The sequence below is a fragment of the Eptatretus burgeri genome, chromosome 10 (genome assembly GCF_056783735.1).
Source record: "Eptatretus burgeri isolate ZD-2024b chromosome 10, Ebu_testis_v1, whole genome shotgun sequence".
In the NCBI taxonomy this organism is placed as follows: domain Eukaryota; kingdom Metazoa; phylum Chordata; class Myxini; order Myxiniformes; family Myxinidae; genus Eptatretus; species Eptatretus burgeri.
This window is the reverse complement of record NC_140970.1, coordinates 57,489,076-57,512,975: the sequence shown is the minus strand read 5'-3', so window position 1 is coordinate 57,512,975 and position 23,900 is coordinate 57,489,076. Positions and strand designations below refer to the sequence as shown.

The window sequence follows — 23,900 nt, the reverse complement described above, 5'->3', positions numbered from 1 at the left end:
GTACATGCTCGGCATGCTTTATGGAGACCAATGGATATGTAGCACAACCTAGTGAACAATGGCTGCATTCCCTGTTCCTTTAAGCAGCAACTTGAAAACCTGCAGTGCCAGATGATCGTATGTGTTCTTTGGATCCAATGACTGCAGTACAGCCATAGCGTGTACTATGTGTGTTGTGTTGGGTGGCAGAGGGAGTGGTACAGTTTCTGCTTCATCTCTCAGTATGTGCAGCAGATCTGCTTTTACTGCACTTAGCTTGGCACCGTCTGGGTCTGCCAGACATCTGGGAATACTCGTCAGTTCATATGACAACAATTCATCACGGTTCACTTTACCTCTCTGTCCACAATCATACAGCTGTGCGAAGACGGCTGTTGTTTCTTGGTGATAATCTTTCTTTGTGACCTTCTTGGTTTTCTGAGTGAATGATGCAAATGTTCTCAGTTTTATCTTAGGCAGAGGATCGTGGAGGTCTACATCACTATCTGGGTTAAGTCGATCATTAGCAAATGTATGAACTTCCTGCAGTCCCACTTGTCCTGCAGTCAGGAGATCTGTCTCGATTCCAGGTGTTGCATGTTTTCCCGAGGCAACATGGGTGATCACCTCCTGGGAGTGAAGGGGTCTACTAGATTTTTAACAGTTGCCATCACTTTTTGTACAACCTCTTCATCATGCTTGACTCAGGCTGTTGAGCCATCTATGTGCGTCTCAACTCCAGCTCTACTCATACCACTCAAATCCTTACTACATTGGTAGAACTGTGCCTTGTCAGCCGCAGTCCATATCCATTGGTTGACGCTTTCGTGACATAGGGTTTTTCCTATCAAACCTCCACTGGTCTTTGTGTCTCTGTTGATCGTAACTTCTATCGTCTGGTCATGGACAATTCTGCTGAATGCATTGCCTTATTTGCGCTGAACTGCAAAGTTTCCAGCTCGGAATTCTTAGTAGGCATCTGGATGCGTTTCTGGCAGGCATTTCATCTTCAGTATGTACACTGGCAGGTAGCGGCTGTAGTTAGTGCGGTCATAGGCTACCATCCATGGCAACATTTCTTGCAGGCATTCCAGATGTATAAGCCAGTTGCCTGTCCTGGTTGAACGAAGGAAGCACAGGAGAAGTCTGACCATGTCAATGAACTCGGACCAGAACTGGGCATTTGGACCACATGACTCTGTGAAGCGATCAAATTCTTCCTTCAGATTGGAGAAATCTGCCGATGAAATCAGATCCTCAACTGATACTAGTGACAGTTCTGCCCAGAACTGTGACACCGACAACTGAAGTTCAGGGGATTCTGGTAAATCCTCGTCATTCCACCACCTCAAATAGGCCTCCCATTGAAGACGCCACATAGCTTCATACACTGTCTTCAATGCTTTGATGCCTCGATTGTAGTGTCTACCACTCAGCACTTGATAAATGCTGCCTTCAACAACAACGCCAGATTCTACAAGGATATCACGCAGTCCAGCACTTCCATAGCGACAGCCAATGACATCCATGTGTTTCAGACCGGTATGGAATGCTCCGAGTCATAGAACTATCTGGTGAAGGTCATCTTTCAGGTGTGGATTGTTGCTTACCTCTACTGCTCTGGCATACACAGCCTGGTCAACGGTCACAATCACAGACGGTTGTCCGTCCCCAGTAGATGTCTCATACGTATAGTCCACTGTGTCAACCACGTCCATGGCATTAGAGAGGACTGTCAGAACAGTGGCCAGGTCATTGGGCGACTCTGATGACCGGCATGTACCCAACATTGTGAGGTTGACAAACATCATCACTGCTCTGTAACATCTGGTTGGTGTGGCTCCAGCCAGGTACTACCATTTAACAGAAAGAAACACAGGAAATCTACATATATGGGATGCTACGTTACACAATGGACATAACGAGTGTACATTATTAAGACGATATTATTGAGGACTTTGTTTCAAACTTGAAATGTATGATCTAGTTACATACCTGATGATATATCTCGTCAGGGGTCGACAAGTCTGGTTGAAGACGTACTCACAGCCATGCCATATCCAAGTCATGTGTCCCGTCAAGCGACATGGTGGCAGTTGTAACAATGGTAGCTGCATCAACGACACGGTCTGGCCCACATCGAGGTGCACATGGGTAATCAGTATGGCCCTCTCAACAAATGATAAGGACCTTGGTTTTTTTTCATGTGTGTAGGCCTCTCAACCCCTGTGCTATTTTGACTTTGGCTCTTTGGTTCAGACTTGGCCGTGAGAACTCTGGCTTGCAAGATGATTCCGTTGGTACAATGAGTTGTGCCGTGACCGGAAGGTGTCTCTTCACTGAAGTCATTGTTGTCAAATACAAAAGACACTGGGACATTTTTTACAATATTCGCAGGTAGTTTCTCTTTTCCATCTTACTGACGAAGTTCACCAATAGCTGTTTCTATCTCCTGCAGTTTAGTTGAAGAAACTGTGTGGCCATAGCCATTGAGCATAGTTACAAGGTCTGTTCTACCAGTGACTGCGGATTGCCATTGCGAGAGCCACATGTTTTGGAGTTAGCGCACGGCCATTCCTAGCAGCATACAGAATGTCCTGGCATATGGACATGACTTTTGGCTCATGGGTTTCATCAACATCAGTGTACTCTGTATATTCGGCACGACCGGACAAGATCCAGGATATCATATTAAAGAGTACAGGTGGCGTCATGGACTTTGCTTTGGCACGTGTACAGTCGTCTGGTGTTGGTGGCCATTTTGTTTTCGCCACATTCTTTAGTTCACGATGAATTTGCAAAGCAAGCATGAAGGCATTGTGCATGTGTGTTGGGACATCACTTGTTGATGAAGTGATTTCTTTCTCGAATTGTTCTTCTTGTAACACCGTTGTCACTGCTCGGAAATCGTGCACTAATTTTCCGACATCAAGCCTAGAATTGAAGAGAAGTTGTGGCGCATTCTTCTGGGGCTGGTTATGGAAAACCAGTTGGTCTCTGAAGTGCTTCACTAGCTTTTCCTTAAGGTGTTTGATCAAGTTTGGATGTTGATCTGAATCAACTTGGTGTTTATTGAGAGATGCAGCGTACAAACTGCGCACTGTACCCATGTCCCACACGACCACATCTTCAACTACATTCTTCTGTATCAATGAAACAATGTCATGAAATGCTTCAGTAGCTTCACCAGAACCACTTGTCATCGGATTCGTCACTTGACTCCTGACAACTTTGATGTACTTGTTATAACAGGAGTCATGCTTTAGAACATCATCAGCAATCGCATCATCGCCACCACGTGCACCACCACCTAACTGATACAGAATCTGCGTGTCTCCTTTTGTTTGGGCAGCTTCTCTCAACTTCTCTACTGTAGTCTGAAGTGTGAATGGTTTTGCTGGGTGTAGTTTGCGACGATCTTGTGTGTCTTTCATGAATTGTTGTTGAGAAATAATGCATTTATCTAAGTCTGTATGGGGTGCAGAAGAGCGTGTGAGTCTTTTTTTGCGGCGAGCATCCTTGGCCATCATCTGTGATAGTCGCATCGGCAGCTCTTTTCCTTTCGACTATTGCAATCCCCTTCTCTAATGTGTATGACTTGTAGCAATGCTGGTGACGGATGATACTGCATACTTTGACTGCTAATGGATGAGTTCCTTCAATGTACGGATGTAGTTGATCATACACATGGTCTTTTCATCGCTTTGCAGAATCACATAGTTTTGTCCAGGCTCCTTCTGTGAATGTTTGTTCCTTCTCTGGTGCAGAACTGTACCCATGGCAGACACACTCATCCCATCTTATGTTCACCATACCTGCTAATATCAAAATAGTATATAAAATATAATATATTTACACACTATCTTTGAAAATCGCTTTGGATTGACATACGAGGTGTGTTCAAAAAGTATCCAACCTTAATTTTTCGTGCGTAAACAAATGAAGCTAGGGAGGCATGGTTTGGTGCACGTATGTAGGCGATCCTAATCCGTATGCGTGAATATTTTCCCACCTGCAGAAGCTGTCAGTCGCTGACAGACCGCCGATGAGTGAGGAAGTGTAAGTGAGCGCTGTCGGATTTTCGTTTTTGAAAAAAATGACGGAAAAACTTGAACAACACTACTGCATCAAATTTTGTGTAAAGCTTGGCGATTCCCAAGTGGAAACGATCCACAAGATTCAACAGGCCTTCGGGAACGAAGCAATGGGCACCACACAGATAAAAGAGTGGTACAACCGCTTCAAAGATGGTCGCACATCAGTGGAAAGAGAAGCACGTTCTGGTAGGCCCTCAACATCCCGAAATGAGATCGTCATTGACCAAGTGAGGACCCTGCTGATGCAGGATCGTCCAATCACGATCAGAGAACTTGCAGACGAGGCGGGCGTCAGCATTGGATCCGTTCATTCCATTGTGACTGAGGATTTGGGCTTAAGGAGAATCTCAGCGAAGTTCGTGCCAAAGCTGCTAACGATTGAGCAGAAGCAACTCCGTTTGGAGATCGCACAGGACATGCTGGAGACTGTGAACAGCGATCCCAACTTCTTCAACACAGTGATCACTGGCGATGAGACCACGGTGATCCGTCATTTTGTCAAAAACGAAAATCCGACGGCGCTCACTTACACGTCCTCACTCATCGGCGGTCTGTCGGCGACTGACAGCTTCTGCAGGTTGGGAAAATATTCACGCATATGGATTAGGATCGCCTACATACGTGCACCAAACCACGCCTCCCTAGCTTCATTTGTTTACGCACGAAAAATTAAGGTTGGATACTTTTTGAACACGCCTCGTATGTGTCGCAAAATATGTGTTTGTCACTAAAATGGTGGCCATTTTGATTTTTTTTCATAAACAAATGAGCAAATGTAGTTAATTGGATTCCTTGACACCAAAAACCTAAGTTTAGATACCTAAATTTTATTTCTAGCAGGTTTAGAAGTTGAGATAATTTGAAAATGAATTTCGTGAAAATTGATGGCGGCCATTTTGGAAAATGCCATTTTTCTCATAGTTTGGACACTTTTTGAGAAGGTTCCCCAGTCTAATATTTTTTGTACTGTACAAACCTACAAAATAAGACCAAGAAACCTAATATGTCACGATGCCAGACTCGGCGACGAATTTTTTTTTTCAGAATAGCCTAAGGACTGACACAGAACGTTGAAAACGAGTCACGTGTGGAGCAGGAGTCTGTGCTGGAACGCCAGGGTACAGTAAAGAAGGGTGCTGATGAAGTTCATAGGCAGAGTATAAACAATGGGATAACAAGTATAGCGGTTAATTGTGTCAACGATGAGTCGGTCGATGTACCTGTGGGTTGTGTAAACGACACAGAAGAGGAGTCACAGCCTGCAGAGGGAATGATTGAGGACATAGGTTTACAGAAGCCTTTGAAAAGGTCCTTTTTAAATCCAGAAAAGGAGGATAAGGGCAGCAAGGTGTTCAAGTGGTGCAAGCAGAAAATAGTCCCAATGATGTTAATAGTGAGCAAAGTGGTGAGAGTAGGGCTGAGATAATTCCACCTGCTTGAGCAAAGTGGTGAGAGTAGTGCTGAGATAATTCCACCTGCTCACGAAGAAAACAGAGATTTCTGAAAGCAGATATCAAACCTGCAAAGGCAAATTAATCACTGATGGTGATATTAATTGTGTTCTCCACCCTCCCGCTTGAGGAGAATGAGGATGAGGAGGCTAAAGTAAACGATGACCGAGTAGGTAGCACAGCAGCAAAGCTAGCTGCTGGAGCACAATCAACTGACCACGATGAACCAGATGTAATGGCTGATGACCTTCCTTTTCCTTTGCGAGAAGCTTTGAGTGCATCTCAAGAGGAAGATGAGCACTGAAGTGGCTGAAGGAAATATTGTTAGGTTTCTGAAAGAAACCTTTAGACAACGCAACGTGCGAATCAAAGATCATTTCCCCAATATTCTGGCCTTTATTTCAGCTGCGAAGCCTTTGCTGCAAGGGAAGGACCTCGAAGACCTGAATTTGAGCGCTTAAGGAAAGCTGTTACCAAGTCAAACAAGGAACTAAATGAGGAAAGTGACTTCATTCCAAAAAATATTCAATAATGAAATTGGACATTATATCTCTGAATATAAATGGAGGTCGTTCCACTTTACGGAAAGTACAAACCCTTGAAGCAATCGAGAAAGCAAAAGCTGACATTATTTTATTACAAGAAACCCATGTTATGAATACTCAGGTAGCTGATTGGGCGAAACTATTCAAGGGGCCGTGGTGGTTAAGCGGGTTTCCTACACCTCGAGCCGGCGTTGCCGTCTGCCTAAGTCACAGGTTGTGTGCTCATCAGGTTCCTTCAAACAAATGTATAAAGGGCATTTGATATCATAGTGCGGCAGCATAGCTAACCTATTGTTCATTTTGTGATAAAAGCGCCAAATTTGGTACATATCTAGCTTGATATATTAGGAAGAAATCTGGATATTGGGCCATTGCAGATCGGCATTCAAGAAACTGCCAGCAAGCAAACATTTTGTAAAATGGCTGCCAGTGGTTACTGGCATGGAACACTTTGGCCATCCCCAAGCTGCTGTTTCCATGTTTTCAGCACCACAAATATTATTGGGTAGTCGATCTCGTCGAAAAATTTTTTTTTTTTCCAAAAAAAATTTTTTTTTTTCACAAAATTTTTTTTTGAAATTTGTTCTACCCTTATTATCAGTATTTGCGTCGATATATTTGTCTGTCCCTCTGTTCGGTCCAGTGCTCCGTTAATACAACGGCGATTTCGATGAAACTTGGTTGGTAGGTTCATACCATGACCGAGTTGTGTGCAAATGAGAACCGTTGCTATGGACACCACCGTTGCCTAGCAATGGGACTTTGAAATTTTTGAAAAATCATAAAAAATTTATTTTTTCGAAAATCAAAAATCGGGCCACGAGCGAATGTGGGCAGTATAGTACATTCAGCCATATTGTCAAACTTTTCCAGCCAGATCCTATGAAAACTGTTGGAGAAGACTGACATTGAATGAACCCTGGTCGAAAACAATAAAAAACGAAGTTCGTTATATCTCAGAGACTATGAGTCAGACATACATGAAACTGGTATGGTAGGTTCATGGTATGTCCTAGTTAGGTGTGAGAAAGAACCGTTGCTATGGACCCCTCCATTGCCTAGCAACGGCCGACTACCCATGTCTGCCTACCGGCTTGTTTACATACAAGTTAAAGTGAAAAATACGTTTTATTACAATGTAAGGCAATAATAAATGAAAGAAAATGCAACAAAATGGTGAGATTGTCTCTCCATGTTATATACGGCATTGCAAACCAATTGTTAATTTTGTGATAAAAGCACGAAATTTAGTACACTGTCTTGTAGACAAATACCTTGGGAATAAATCTGGATGTTGGGCTGCTGCAGATTATCACCCTGACAGCCATGTTGGCATTTCCAAAATGACCGCCAAAAATCACTCTCATTTTATCTACCGACTTGACTCAGGTGCCCTATATATCACTAATCTCCAATCAAAGTTGTGTATTCTGGTCTCCTTGTAAGATAACAGTATTAAATTGAAATAAATATTCAATAAATGATATAAATTTTATATTTAAAAAATGAGTGAAAACAAAGCACCATCAAGATTTCAAGAGGATACTTCACGATAAACATACATACATAAACATATCGTACAAATAAAAACAGCATTGACGGCGTGAAGAGTCTCCCTCGCAGGAGCACAGTGGAGTGCATGGAAGCAATGCTTTCTTGCACTTGCAGGTCTTAGTGCAACCTTTCTTGCAACTGCAGGAGATCAGTTCATAGCATGATCTGCACACTTCTGAAAGTATTGACCTGTTTTTGCTCATAGAGTCCATCTGCTTTGATCCAGCCTCAGCAGGTAGGTGAAGGAAATACAGGGTTTGCGAGCAATGTCTGTCCTCACACATGACCACCCTGATAGGTTGTTCTCTTCACATGCTGTTCCAGTGTTGCAAGTGTCGGTGGGATTTGCTATACAGAGTTCTTCCTTGTGAACAATTTATTTCTTCCCTTGTCCACTTCTGTGCATTTGCAAGTTTGGTCATAAAAAGGTATGACAAACCACTTGATAGACTGCATAGTGTCTTTCTGGGATATCACATGGTGGGCATGCCAGTGTCAGCAATGCATCAGTAAACTCCAGCAGAGACTTCCATGTTTCCCATGCTGTCTTCGTTCCATGTCCAGCAAATCTCGATGCCGTGTCACACCCAGTCAGTGTGTGGAACATGTGAAGGGCACGTGCTTTCTCTGGCCTGAGGCAGGCAACCAGGTAGCGTAAACTGTTACCGGTTCCAAAGGCTCCCCACAGTTCATCCTCAGCTGACAGTTGCTGTGTCACAAGCACAGCCAAAACCACAACATCATTGTCAACAGTGCGAATAAGTATCTGGTGGTGACCGTGCTGGGCAATGGTTATGGCATGCAATAGCATCCGCGTATCTGCCTCTTCGTGGCTACAAGGGGCAATCATGTTGAGATTCTGCAATTCTCCTTTGGTGAGTGCCTGGAACCCATCAGTGATGACAAGTTCCTTACCATCTTCAACAGGCAATTGAATTAGGACCTTGGACAGGAAAGTATACATTTCTGCCTTGTTGCTGGCTTCACGTAAGAAGTTTGGCCAGTTTTGAGGTATTGCTGTAATCACAGCAACATGACTATGCACTCCCTTTCCATGCTTGGCTCTTGCTGTATCTTTCAGCGAGTCACTCACATACTGGTCCCACACAAAGTCCAGGAGAGATGCCCTTCGTAGTTGGAGGAGGACATATGGGATGAACACCTGAAGGGTGTATTTATCGAACATCTTCGCGGGAGTGGGTTTCAGCATGTGAACAATTGCTGCTCCATCAAGTATGACACAGGTTGTCATAGGAGCCTCAGACTGGCCCTCAGAGATGTCCTTCAGGTATGTGATAAGATCACTTTTGGTACCAAAGTGCAATATTCCTCCATCTGAAAGTGCTGGGGGTCACACTCTATTCTCATGTCGAAAAAAAAACTCGTCAAGGTTCTCATCCCTTGTCTGGCAAGCAATTTACAATCGTGAGAAGCGCTCCATGTCACTCTTAAACAACGTCCACTGCAGCTCCCCTTTGCTGATGATCTTGGCACTGGAGCTATTGAATAACTTCATTTTGTTGCTCTGGACTGACTTTGTCCTTTCGACAAGACACTATTTTGTGAAGGCCCTGAATTATTCTTGACCAATGTTGTAGGTACTTCGAACGGTCTCCACTATTTTGTGGTCTGCAATCTCTTTGGTGTCCAAAACAATCAAGTCAATGTTCTCCTCTTCAAAGGGGTTGCCAAGATCTTCAATCACGCTGACGAGCAAATTGACATCTTTCTTGAAGGCTGCTTGTATACTTGGTGTTTGGTCATGGTGCCACATCTCCAGTCATCTTCCAATTTTTTTTCTTGCGCATCCTCAAAGTCCTCAATCAACCGAGCAACCTTAGAGCGAAAACCATGGTGTGAATTCCGTCAAGCTATCAAGGCACGCACTGAAATCTGTTTCTCGCAAGGAATGTACATAGGCCAGCAGAGGCAGTTCCATCGCCATGACAGTTGACCAGTACTGGAATTTGGGACAGCTCTCTTCCTTTTGCTCCTGCCATTGCTTGAATTCAAGTGGAACTCCATCACTCGTAGCTCTGTGGTGCTTGGAAGCACAACGCTACAGGATGTACAGGGCAACAGCTGTTACTTTGTGTGCACACCTTGTACGAGTAACGTTTGATGCTTTTCAGTAAGAGTCAGCAGTGGCCATTGTTGTAATGTCTGTTTGTACTCGTGCTTGAACCTAGCCACTTCCATGCAACCAGTCACCAAGGGTCTTCAAAGCAATCATTTGTATGTGGAGACCATCAAACATTGTGAAGAACTGGTCTTCTCCATACTCCTCTGGCCACTTCCACTGAATCAGTTTTGCAATGGCATAGAGGAGTTGATAAAGGGTGATTACTGGTGTCTGACCAACATTGAGATGATCAACAGCATTCCTAATTATGTTCATTGAGTGTCTTATCGCCACTGCGTGGGTACTGTCAGAGAAGAGCAGAAGCAGGGCTCCATTGGTGAAAACATGACCTCGTTGGGTCTGACTGCTTGCGTGGAATGCAGCCCAGGAAAGATATTATTTTTGCATTTATTATTATTTTTACCTCCACCAGCTGAATCTGGAAGGAGGTTATGTTTTCACCCCTGTCTGTGTGTTTGTCTGCGTACAGGATATCTCATAAAGTTGTGGATGGATTCGGATGAAATGTGGAGGACAGGTTGGGTGTGTGACAAGGACAAACTGATTCGATTTTGGTGAAGATCCAGATCCACAGACTCAAATTTTAAAAGCAATTCTTCACCATTGAGAGATTGGACTAAATCGATATATAGCATGATATCTCAAAAAGTTTTGGACGGATTTGGTTGAAACTTGGTGGACAGGTTGGGTATGTGTCAAGAACAAATTGTTTCAATTTTGGTGAAGATACAAATGTGGATCCAGATACAAGAATTATTTAATTTAAAAAGTGATTCATGCCCATTGAGAGATTGGGCCAAAAACGATATATCGCCATATATTTCAAAAATTTATTGGGTCTGATATGTTCTCGTGGATAAGACATTGTGTGGTAGAGGTATGCACTCTACCGAGTGCCTTTGTAGTTTATATTATATTATTATTTTATAAGTATTATATTTATTGTTTTATAATTTAATTCCAAAGCTGGCTTTTTTGTATGTAATTCCAGACGTGATCATTTATTTCAATACTGAATGGTACTGCCCACTCAGCATATCATATTTGAGTAAAGGAGATCCATTTCAGGGTAAATGTACGATGAGTATGCTTACTGGGTCCCCTTCAATGTTGCGCATGTGGTAAGAAATGATTCTGCTGGCAGCCATATTGTAAAATGGCTATCATGGCTTTCAGAATGGAAATTAGCAGTGGTCCAATATCCAAATTTGTTCTGAATGTATTGGACTATGCCTATGCAAAATTTGGTGCTTTCATCACAAAATGAACAATTAGTCTCAAATATGGAGTTATGCCACCGATCAGTGGAGTTTCTTTACATCACTTAAAAGATTGTTGTCCTAAAAGTATATGCACCAAGTGATCCCATGGAGAGGAAAATCTTCTTTTCCACATTGGGACTCGAAAAACTTTGGATGCAACTGCTTTTATTTGTATTGTGGGAGATTTTAACTGTCCAATTTGTCCTTCAATTGATAGGAATGGCCATGAACTGCATTTTGCCTCCACAAAGTGTTGGAAGACACCATTAAAAATTACCGGTTTAAGGATGTGTGGAGGTCGCAACATCCACTTTTGCGCTGTTGCACCTGGTGCAGATGTAATGATGGCATTATGTCAATGGCAAGACTTGACAGGTTTTACGTAAATAAGCTCATGTTAAATGTTGTGTCTTCGACTCAAATTGTGCCGACTGGGTTTGCTGACCACAGCCTAATCTCAGTGTCTTTCAAATTACCCTTTCCACCCTGTGGCAGTGTTTATTGGTCTCTCAATACAAGTCTCTTACAAGACAAGGGTTTCAATGATGCCTTTCAAGTCGTGTAGGAGAAAATTCATTCTTCTTGATCTGATTTTGATCGTTTCCGGTTGTGGGTGGGATATTGCAAAAACCCAAATAAAACCTTTTTGCCAACAATACAGTTTATACAGCACCAAAAGGCAGTCAATATCAATTGACCGGTTAAAACGGGAAATAGTATTCCGAGAACAGAACAATGATCAGGATGGGAAAGACACGTGACCAATTAATATGGTCTAAGAAAGCATTGCTGGAAGAGATGGTACGGAAACAATCAATAGGTACCTTGGTAAGAATGTGAATGAGCTATTTAACATTGGAGATGCCAAACAAGGACTTCTTTAAATTAGAGACCTCTCTTAAAATGTCACAACAAATTCACAGTTTACTCACTCCCAATGGGTCCCTGGTAACCTCTCAGCAAGCGATCAGGCGTACACTGAGGGATTTCTTTTCTAACTTGTATTCTCCTCAGAGCGTGGACATTGAGGTAAGGCAATAATTAATTGCTGGGCTCCCGAATGTCAAGGGGGGTGAGCAACGCGTGCTTGACTCCCCAATTTCGACAGATGAACTTGAAGCAGCTGTGAGGAGCCTGAAAGATGGAAAAGCCTCTGGAATATATGGCTTGCCAGGGGAATTCTAGAAGACTTTTTGGAACATTGTGGGACCTGATTTATATGACTTTCTTGATGAAAGCATACGTGATTGAGAACTTCCGGTGTCCTGCAGAAGAGTGGTCGTATGTTTACTGCCAAAATCTGGGAACCCTCAGCTGGTGGAGAACTGGCGACCGGTATCTTTACTGTGTGCTGATTATAAAATTCTCTCTAAAGTACTTGCAAATCGCATGAAAACTGTTATCAGTTCTGTTATACATCCACACCAAACTTATTGTGTGTCTGGAACATCTATCCATGACAATATATTTTTGGTAAGAGATATTATTTCGTGCAATAAGCACCTGTGTGATGATTTTGGATTTCGGTTTCTTGATCGAGCTAAGCCCTTTGCTCGTGTTGATCACAAATACCTTTTTTCTGTTTTGAAGGGAATGGGTTTTGGTGAAACTTTCATCTCTTGTGTAAAACTCCTGTTTACCAATACTCATTGTATGTTGAAAGTTAATAACAGGTTATTTTCTCCCTTTCCGTTTCAACGGGATATCCGGCAAGGTTGTTCTCTTTCTGGTCTTTTATATGTAATTGCTCTTGAGCCACTCCTGCTCTCAATTAGACAGCAAATACCTCTGGGAATGAGAAGTGTAGAAGGAGCAAGATTTGTGCAGATGGCGTATGCTGATGATGTCTGTGTTTTCATTAAAAGTACAAACGATGTCTCTACTTTACAGTGTTTCCTGAGAAATTTCTCTGCTGCTTCCTCTGGTGGGATAAATTGGAATAAAAGTACAGCATTATGGTGCGGAAAAAGTGACCTCTCTTGTGCATTACCACCATTACTCCCACAGAACTTGGTCTGGAGAACGGATGGATTTAAATATCTTGGAGTGTACCTTGGCAATCATGAGATGGAGATGAAAAATTGGGAAGGAGTTTTGGAATAAATCAAGTACAGACTGAAAACATGGGAAGGACCGTTGAAGTCCCTTTCATATTAAGGTCGTACTCTTGTCATCAATAATTTGATTGCAACAAAATTGTGGCACAGAATCACTGTTCTGCAGCCATCAAATCAAGTAATTATGGCTATTCAGCGAATGCTGTTAAATTTATTTTGGACTGGATACCTTCTATCTATAATTCTAGCAATCTCTGTGTGTGTGTCTGTGTGTCTGTGTGTTTGTCTGCGACCACTGTTTCTCGACAACCACTGGTCCGATCTAATTGAAACTTGCCAGGTATATTGCTGGGGCCCTGTGGATGTGCTTTTTCAAGGTTTGATATTAATCGGACAAGTGGTTCCCAAGTTATGGCCATTTATTTACCAAACCAATGACTGGACACGGTGCTATGACATCACGATTGGCGTCACAATTCTTCTTCTTCTTCGTTTGATATGACATCACAATTGACGCTGGGGACCTGAGTATGTGCCTTTTCAAGGTTTGATATTAATCGGACAAGTGGTTCCCAAGTTATGGCCATTTATTTACCAAACCAATGACTGGACACGGTGCTATGACATCATGATTGACGGCACAATTCTTCTTCTTCTTCGTTTGATATGACATCACAATTGACGCTGGGGACCTGAGTATGTGCCTTTTCAAGGTTTGATATAGTTCTTCTTCATCATTTTCAGCTGTTTCCCAAGTGTTTCCCAAGTAATGGCCATTTATGATACGGTTGGTCCGATCTAATTCAAACACTATCGATAATTCCAGCAATCTCTGTGTCTGTGTGCCTGTGTGTCTGTGTGTCTGTGTGTCTGTGTGTCTGTGTGTCTGTGACCGCCGTTTCTCGACAACCACTGATCCGATCTAATTTAAACTTGCCAGGTATATTGCTGGGGCCCTGTGGATGTGCCTTTTCAAGGTGTGATATTAATCGGACAAGTGGTTCCCACGTTATGGCCATTTATTTACCAAACCAATGACAGTACACGGTGCTATGACATCACGGTTGACGTCACAATTCTTCGTCTTTTTTTTTTGGCACGTACGGCCACGCACTTTGGGGCATGCACTCGTTGGCTACAACCTGAGATACTGTACTATCTTCGGAATTAAGGTTCCAAGGTGTTATCAACATCTTTGGTCAGATTGTGGCCTTTCGATTGCAGTCTCTGCTGAAACTGCTGTTCACTGAACAACTAACCTGGCGACCATATGCATTTTTTCTCCTGCAACAAGCTGGTAAACTGAGAAATGATCGGAATCTTTTTTTGATGGATCTCGAGCACATAAACTTTGTTTCTCTTTCTTCGTTCTATCGTAGTTTGATGGACATTTGGAAAAAGTTTGATGTCCATCGGCTGCTTGAGGCATATAATTGCAGGTTGTTCCTTCAAGAACCCATTTTTTCAATACTTTTCCCTGGTATTCCTCACAGTCATGCCATGATTCAAAATTTCATCCAAGGAGGAATGAATATGGTGTGTGACTTGAGAGACATATCTGGGGTTCAGTGGAAACCTGTTGGTGTGGTAGCATCTGCAATTGGTTCTAGATCTGTCCGACTTGTGGACCAAGTGGTGCGTGTAGTTATCCGGAAATGTAAACAGTCAAATAATGACTGGGAAGGTGTTGGTGTCATTGAGGATTTCCGGTTAAGCTTTCCCGAGATCAAAGTACTCCTTTCTTCTTCTTTTCGGTTGGAGATTGAACGTATCCCTTCCTTTCATCTTGGAACTAAATGAATTTGTGATCTTCTTCGACAAGAGAAACGTATCCCATTCTGGAAGAGCATGAATAGCGTTGTGGTCAGAGCGGTAAGGGCCAGGTTCTCCCTGTACTCCACTTTGGCTTAATATGTATACTTTACCCATACATGGTGTAATCCGTTACATACTTACCCATATATATGTACACAACACATTCGTTCACTATATTAATAATTCGCTGACAGAAATATGTCCTTTCTGTGATCAGGAGGAAGACTTGTTTCATGCTTACGTGAAGTGTTGTCGACTAACTTTTCTTTTTCTTCTGCTTGATCATCTTTTTCACCAATTATCCTTTTCCTTTAGTTTACACATGTTTATTTTTGGTGTACCCTTTAAACCTATTTGTAGAGATGTGGGTGTTCTTTTTAATTTTCTGGGTGCTATTGCAAAATATGCAATCTACAAATCTAGGGAGATTAAAATCGACAATCGTCACGGATCAGATGTTATCTCTGTTTTTTATAGCTTTGTCTCAACACAACTTTGGTTGGATTTGATTTCTTTTTGAGCAATCAAAATGTTAAACTTTTTGAGAGAAAATGGTGCATCACAAATGTTTTGTGTTTTGTGAAGAATTAAGAATTTGTAATTACTTTATAATTTTCTTTAAACTGTGAGGTTTTTTTTTCTGTTGAATTCTGTATTATTTATATATGTATTACACTGTGTGTGTCTGAATGTAATAAATGAGGTTTCAAATTCTCTCTGTCTCTCTCTCTCTCACTTTCTGTCTCTCTCACTTTCTGTCTCTCTCTCACTTTCTGTCTCTCTCTCACTTTCTGTCTCTCTCTCTCTCTTTCTGTCTGTCTCTCTCTTTCTGTCTCTCTCACTTTCTGTCTCTCTCTCACTTTCTGTCTCTCTCTCACTTTCTGTCTCTCTCTCTCACTTTCTGTCTCTCTCTCTCTCTCTCTCTCTCTCTCTCTCTCTCTCTCTCTCTCTCTCTCTCTCTCTCTCTCTCTCTCTCTCTCTCTCTCTCTCTCTCTCTCTCTCTCTCTCTCTCTCTCTCTCTCTCTCCCCTCTCTCTCCCCCTCTCTCTCTCTCTCTCTCTCTCTCTCTCTCTCTCTCTCTCTCTCTCTCTCTCTCTCTCTCTCTCTCTCTCTCTCTCTCTCTCTCTCTCTCTGTCTCTGTGTTCTCCTATCATGCAATCATGAGTTATAACAATATTATTTGGGCTTTCACATTTCCATTTGGATTTCTTTCTTTCTTTCAGGTTGCTGTGAAGATTCCGAAATTCAAATATCAATGGAGCACAGTGAGTTTGTGTGAATGAGCATGATGAACACGTGTTTGTGATTAAATCAGGATGTCATGAGACTCTAGCCATCCCGTTCATGATCGATATATGTGGGTGGGAATTTTTCACACAGTATCTACACTAACATTATCCTCATTGTGAAGAAGCTTTCCCTTCAGTATCCCACAGAATGATTACTTGGAAAAACGTACACATACAGGTGGGATTTTACATGTATCCAGGAACAACACGTCCGACAGGATGCTACAGAGGTAACGCACAGAATTGTATATGTGGGGTTCCTATTCGTCTGCAGAGAGGGAAGAGGCTGTTGCTTGTCTGTCTGAAGGATTAGAAATGATATGGCAGAGGGTGTAATCGTCAGCAATGAGTGAGGTAGGATTTTCCAGGGAATCAGAACGATGATTGATGAAAATGAGGAACAAGATTGGGCCTACTGATCATCGACCCGACTATATTGGTGATTTTCAGGCAGGTGTTTCATTTGAAAGTGCGCCATCTTTCGGATGGACTTTAAGATGGGCGTCTGCTCACGTTAGTTGGGTATTTAAGGTACCAGAGTCCTTTTTTGTGAAGATTAGGTGGGTTATCGCTTGCACCCTGGTGAAACCGCAAATCTTTGCACATCAAGCCGAACGTCAGCTGTGGTCAGTCAGTTCGTGAAAGACTTCAGCCAAAAAAGTTTCCCATGCTGACCCCACAAGAAGATGAGAATAATAATCTGTATTATACAGGAACTGAGACATGTCGTTTGTGTGTATGTATGTATCATGCACTCCTCTGAAGGGATTTGTCCTTGGAATCTGAAACACTCTGAGATTAATGAGGGCAACTTGAAGTTGTGCCTGGGGAAGTTTTGTTGTATTCCATCAAGTTTTGAAAAAAAATTCTCCCATCTTCATATTTTCTTCCTTTGGGTAGATAGGGTGGGGGTTTAATTGGAAATATCCAAGCTATGTCACCACGATGTATTTTATATGCACAGAAGCAGTACACATGTTTTTGATTCATGCACGCAACACAGGTATTTTATTTTTTTCTTGAGAGGGATCAAAGCAGCAGTGTGTTACCTATACACCTCCCAAATATAGGCATCTGTTGGAAGAACGTTTAGAACAAGATCATCCGTAGGGTGGGTACTCTGCTATAGTGTTAATAATCATAAAGATAATAACATAACCCCCCCTGGCCAAAGGAGGTGGTAGTTCTCATTTGTGTAATGAGTGGATTCACCTCCCACAAGGAATACTGAAGTCAGGCAGGAGAAAATCCTCAACCACAATGAGCCGTCAATCCAGCCAGATATCTCGATATGGCACGACAAAGATTTTAACAACGTATAAAGACTGACTATTTATATGTGGTAGATTTTCATGTACATTGTTTCCTTGGTCTGTCGAGCATGTGAAACTGAACTACTGGCTCCTGATGCTCAAAATCCATGTTTGACTCCCATGTAATAAATGTGTGTACATCGTGTGTAAATGTCCTTGTAATTCATATGAAAGACATTGATGTTTATGAATGTCTTTGTCATGTATGTGATGTACGTGCAAGCTCCTCTCCTCTGTGACCTTCAGATTAATTAAAAGAACGTTGTTCTATTTTACAAATAATTTTTGGATCAATTATTTTTTCTGAATTAAACCCTGTGTTGGAGTGTATTTGCTGAAAAATAATGTTCAGCACCTGTGAAACTCCCTGTGACTGGCATGTAGTTATTTTTGTGTGTACATGATTGAGGCTCGTGCAAGAGCTAGATCAGGATGGAAGAGAACAACATGAAATGGCAAAACACCAACAGCAGAATAGAAGTGAGCGTGAGATCAAGGGGTGGGGCAGAAGGACACGTGGGGTTGAACCTGCCGCACATAAGCTGAATGAAGATTCCACACAGCATGAAGAGGAAGGGGAAAGTGGGGTTGAAACGAGAAAGGAAGAAACCAACCAACCAAGAACTCACAAATGAAAACAGGTGAAGGAGAAGAGGACAAATCACAATAACCTGGAAAAGGAGTGCTTGGGAATGGGGTTATTTGGGGTAGAAGAGATCATGAGTATGGAGGAGGGGTGACTTGAGGTAGGGAGGGATAAACAGCTGTCTTGAAACTCGAGAGGGAAGAATGGGACTGAAAATATTGGGGAAGTTGGCTTCACAGGCAAGGGAAAAGAGGAACAAATGAGTGGAGGTGAGCAGTGAGCATGGATTTTGGGACTTTCACAAGGAGAGGGTTACTGGGAGATTGTGCACCATGCAGAAACCTCGAAGGGACAGAGCAAAGAGAGGGTAGAGGAGGCAAGACCAAAAAGGAGGTGGTAGATTGCAGAGAGGCCACCAACCTGTCTGAGATGTGAGAGTAACAAGCCGAGACACTCAGCTTCGTCGCAGGACATCCCAATGGTTTTGAGGGCCTTCCTTTCCATGGATTAAAGAAGGAGAAGGTATGAGGCAGGGGCATCAGCACAAAGGGGAGAGCAATACTCTATTAAGCTGTGAATGAACACCTTGAAGGTTATAAAAGTTTCAGATTGGTCAATGAAAGACTTTGCACAAAAAGGATGTCCAATCAGTGGCTGGCTTTGGAGGCCATCTTGGAAATATAGTCTGCCCAAGAAAGTTCATGGCTGATGGATAGGCCCAAAATTTTGAGTGATTTTAACTCTTCGGGTGATTTGTTGAGGAAGTAGATGGGAGGGTTTACAAGACAGTCCTTTCAGAGAGACATGGCGAGTGTGTTAGATTTGTCGGGGTCGAAAGAAATATTCCAATTGTTGACCCAGGTCCTGATTCTATCGAGGTCTGTCAAGAGGGAAGAGGATGCTCCTCGCCTGTTTGAAGAATCAGGAATGATACGGCAGAGGATGGAGTCAGCAAAGAGATAGACAGGATTTTCTGTGGAATCAGGAAATGGTTGATGAAGATGACGAACAAGATTGGGCCGAAGACACTGCCTTGGGAAACTGCAGCCGCGACAGGGATAGATGAGAGGATCCGGTTAAGAGCTACACTCTAAACACAGGAATGGAGGAAATCATTGATCCGTGAGAGGAGAAGGCTTTGGATGCCGTAAGCAGAGAGTTTGGATATCAGGTGGGGTGCCAGACTGTATTAAATGCCAATGTAATGAAGTTGTGGAACAAATGTGTGAATTCTCCTCACAAATAAAGGAGGGAAGATGTTTGCCCTGTTGCTGATACATTTCTGTGCTGTTTGATTGCAGCTTGTGAGAGAAGCTCGTTTGCTGGCTTCCTTAAGTCATCCAAATATTGGTAAGTGTGCATTTCATTCCAAATAATCCATTTGGAATTGTCTTTTTGACATTCCCATGTGACACACTATTCATAGTGCTGGAATCCCAGATTCAAACCCCATATGTTCCATCAATTTGATCACATTTCCTTGTCATATTCTTGTAAAATTATTCCTCCGACAGGATTACGCTTTCTCACATGGGATCGTTTCCCAACTCGACTATAAAATATCAGATTAGTCCTTCGCTGGCTGAACGTTACATTACAAAGTGTGGTGTCTCTTGCATTCACGTTAAGCCGAGTGTCCCATCTGCAAGCACTAGTTGGTAGATATAGATCCCATGATGTGATATGTGAAGTGACTTTTCACCGGCTCCCTGAACAAATTGCAAATGCCTGCGATAACGATCTTAACTCTCCTGTTCGTGAAAGACTAATTTAAATGTACGGTTTACTCACCTGTATCAATATACAACTTGATGGATATTTGCATGAGGACTTCTGTAAATAGTTAATTAATTATCCACCACTTATTGATATGTTATCCATCATGAGGTACCACCACCACGACAATTTATTTAACAGCTCCAATCATTCTGATCATCTTGTGGGATCAACTTGGGAAAGTTTTTGGCCCAAGTCTTTCACAAACCAGCTGCTCAGACCTGATGGACGAAGACGGCAGGAATTTTGAATTAGTTCATGGTGGCAGTGACTACTCTTGCTGTGGGGGTCCTCTGGCTTGATGCTGTGGGGTCTTTAACGTCCACGAACTGCCAGTGCAAGTAGACTGATCCTCTGGCTTGATGTCCTTCCGATGGATGATGCACACATTGATGCAACATCATGCATGCCAAATTCCAGGGTAGCAGTTTATAGCTTAGTCAAGATTTGAACCCTGGTGAGACAGCTCAAAGGGAACTGTGCATCCCTCTCATATGTCCTGCCAGCCCTCATCTAGTGATCTTCACTCTTAGTTAATTTAACATGAAAGCAGTCATTTTGAGGTTTGTCATTTTGTCATCACCATACTCTCTAAAATATTCGAGTTTATTTGAGGGCCTTCTCGAAAATGAAAGGGTCAGTTTATTGTACACCGCTCCTTCCTAATTCCACATCCAGGCGATGCATAACGCCATCGCCGGGCGCCGAAGGGAGTACAGTACTCAGTTTTCACTCCGTTTTCTTGTTTGGTTGTTTGTTTGTTTGGGCGATATCTCATTCATTCTTTAATCTAGGAAGCTGACATTTGGGGACAAAAGTGAAGATGTGCTTTCGCAAAAAAATGGTATTTTTTTATTTTGGATTAATCAATTAATTGATTAATTACTTAATTATTATCGATTTATTAATTGTTTGTTTATTTTTCTTTCTCATCTGGGCAATATCTTGGGCACCTTTTGAGTTCGGAAGCTGATATTTGGACACGACAGTGACCAAGTGATTTGGCTATAAAGGGTATTTTTGATTTATCGATTAATCATTCATTTTTCGATGAATTACTTAATTTTCAAAAGAGTTACAGATTCGGATGAAACAGTGGTGGTTTGGGTATGCTATTCGGCAATTGATTGAGAAATTATTTTTTGATAATTATTTATTTATTTTAATTATGCCATTAATCAATCAATTATTGTACACCTCTCCCTCCCAATTCTGACTCCATGTGCTGCAAGGCGATGTTGCGTGCTGAAGGATTTGTCATTTATTCATTTGGCATGAGGGCGGTGTACTTTGAATGTACCGCTGGTTGTTTATTTGTTTGTCCGGGCGATATCTCAGCCATCCTTTGAGCTACAAAGCTGAATTTTGTTGACAAAAGTGAAGATGTGCTTTAGCAAAAAAAGGGTATTTTAAATTTTTTGATTAATCAATTAATTGATTAAATACTTAATTATGATAGATTTATTTATTACTTTTTTTTTCTCATCTGGGTAATATCTCAGGAACTCTTTGAGCTTGGAAACTGATATTTGGACATGGCAGTGAACAAGTGATTTGGCTATAAAGGGTATTTTTTGATTTATTGATGAATCAATTAATCCATGAATTGCTTCATTTTCAAAAAGTTACAGATTTGGATGAAACAGTGGTGGTTTAGGTATGCTAATTGATGAAGAAATTAATTATGTTCTGATTAGTTATTTTATTTATGCAATGAATCAATCAATTATTGTACACTGCTCCCTCCCAATTTCGATGACATGTGCTGCAAGGTGGCATCGCCGGGCAACAAAGGCACCCTGGCGATGTCGCACACTGGAGGAATTGCTATTTATTTATTTGGCATGGGGGCGGTGTACTTTCAATGTACCGCTACTTGTGATTCTTATTGATCAAGATTCTCTGTAACTTGAGAATTGTGAAATATGAAAACTTTCATTGTGGAACAACATTCCTGAAACAAGGATAAAGGCTTGTTGTTTCAAATGCAGCCTGTGACTGCTCGTTGGATAATTTTCTGGAAGTATGGCTGTGCCGCTGATGCAGTGCCCCTGCTACCAGTAAGCTGGTACTCATTTTGCTGACCTCGGAAGGACGACAGGCTGAGTCAACCCATCTGGTGTTGTTTCAACGGCACAACAAGGGGCTCAAACTCAAGACCCTAAAATCTTCAGCCAGCCACCTTAACCATTAAGCCAACACCAGGATTAATTCAAGGCAAAGCGGGTAAAGATAATTTCGGAATGATCTTTCCAATGCTTATTATCTTATTTTCCCTCTTCTATCCCCACATAGTTCAAGTGCTTGGCATAACAATCTCTGAAGATCGGTGCTTCATGGTTACAGAGTTTTTTGAAGCAGGTGAGTTTCCCTTTATTCATTGTTCTATGTTGACATTGTTCTGTTGTTTGTGCCTGTGTAATATTGCATGTGTAAACTTATATCATTTGCCTTTCCTCGTTTTGAGGCTTAATTGGTACACTATCTGCTCACTGCACACTTAAGCTGATATCACTTGAGTGCATGTGCAACAAATGCACTTTTGATTTGTAAGATGATTTGGAAAACATTGTTACCTCCACCACCGAAGATGGACGGAAGTTATGTTTTCACCCGTCTGTTTATCTCTTTGTCTATCCATCTGTGAGCAGGATATCTCAAAAAGTTATGGACGGATTCGGATGAAATTGGGTGGACAGGTTGGGTGTATGATGGGGTGAATTCAGTCGAGTTTTGGCGAAATAATTGATTGGAGTTTTTTTTTATAATTGAAAGACTGGGCCAAAACTATATATATATATATATATATATATATATATATATATATATATATATATATATATATATATATATATATATATATATATATACATGCAGTAATCCCCCGTTTCTCGCGGGGGGTTACGTTCCAAACCCTCCTGCGGTAAGTGAAAATCCACGATGAATGGACACCTCCACAAAACACGTTTTAAACACATTTTAATCTCAATTAAACACATAAAGAAAACATTTGAAGCATAAAAATGCTTTCTGTAAACTCAGTAACGTTGCAAAAACATTGTGATGGGCAGTTGCTGGCGTTGTTTCTTCATGGTGGTGAGGAGAGTTTTCGCCATTGTTGCTAAGCGTTCAAGTGAGAGGCCTTCGTCGTCGTGCTCCTGCGATGGATCAGATTGTTCCTCCTCCTCCTCGCATGCAGACTTCGTAAGCTCAGCCAAATCCTCGTCCGTTAATGGGTCAGAGTTGGTTTTGATGAGGTTATTCACTTCGTCGTGCGTCATGTCGTTGAATCCTCCTCCTAGAATCTTCGCCAGCTTGACCGCCTTATCGATTGCCGAATGGTGAATTTCGTCTGGAGAAAAGGCCTTGTATTCGTGGACGCATTCTGGCCACAGCTTCTTCCAACAGGCGTTTAAGGTTTCTTTTTTTCATTTCTTGTGGAGCCTTCTGAATTATTTGGAGACACGTTGCTATCGTGAAATCATGCCAATACGCCCTCAGAGAAAAATTGTCGGCGGAATCCATGGCCTCCACGAGGTGCTGCAGCGCGTTGCGAATGTAAAGCGCTGATGTTGGCTTCGTCGTTCTTGATGTAGCGTATGGTCGATTCATTCAAACCGTAATGGCGCCCAACCGCGGAAAACGTTTTTCCTTTCGGCGGCATCGTAAGGCTTGGAGAAAAAAAACGTAGAAAATATCTGTGTCGTTCACAAGCGAAACGCTCAAGACAGCAAGAGTGCGCCTCATGGGCAGCAGCCAATCAGCGCCAAGGGGAAATGAATAGCGCGCTCTCTGTCTTTGTCTCGTGCGTTGTGTCGACAAACATACAAAAAAAAATTTGTTTGCTTTATTATGAAGATACTTTCGAGCGCCACACATTATAATTTATCGCTTAAATAATTTATATTTTATATATTATTACCGCGATGTACCGGGGGAATCCGCAGAAAAAATTAGTTACGTTCCAAGGGAAAACCCGTGATGAACCGGGGGCGCGATAGGTGAACCGCGATGAAGCGGGGGTTGACTATATA

At 42.1% G+C, this 23,900-nt stretch overlaps 1 long non-coding RNA gene and 1 pseudogene across 1 annotated transcript in view; one reads left to right on the top strand and one right to left on the bottom strand.

Moving 5' to 3' along the window:
• LOC147018640 (uncharacterized) overlaps window positions 1–22,227 on the top strand; it is a 33,273-nt gene extending 11,046 nt beyond the window's left edge. Inside the window, exons 2-4 of the long non-coding RNA XR_015062476.1 lie at window positions 16,126–16,167; window positions 19,392–19,440; window positions 22,162–22,227. This is a non-coding gene — a long non-coding RNA (uncharacterized LOC147018640). The remainder of the gene's footprint in view (window positions 1–16,125; window positions 16,168–19,391; window positions 19,441–22,161) is intronic.
• LOC147018641 (uncharacterized) lies at window positions 1,411–9,400 on the bottom strand (annotated as a pseudogene).
• Window positions 22,228–23,900: the final 1,673 nt, after the last annotated feature.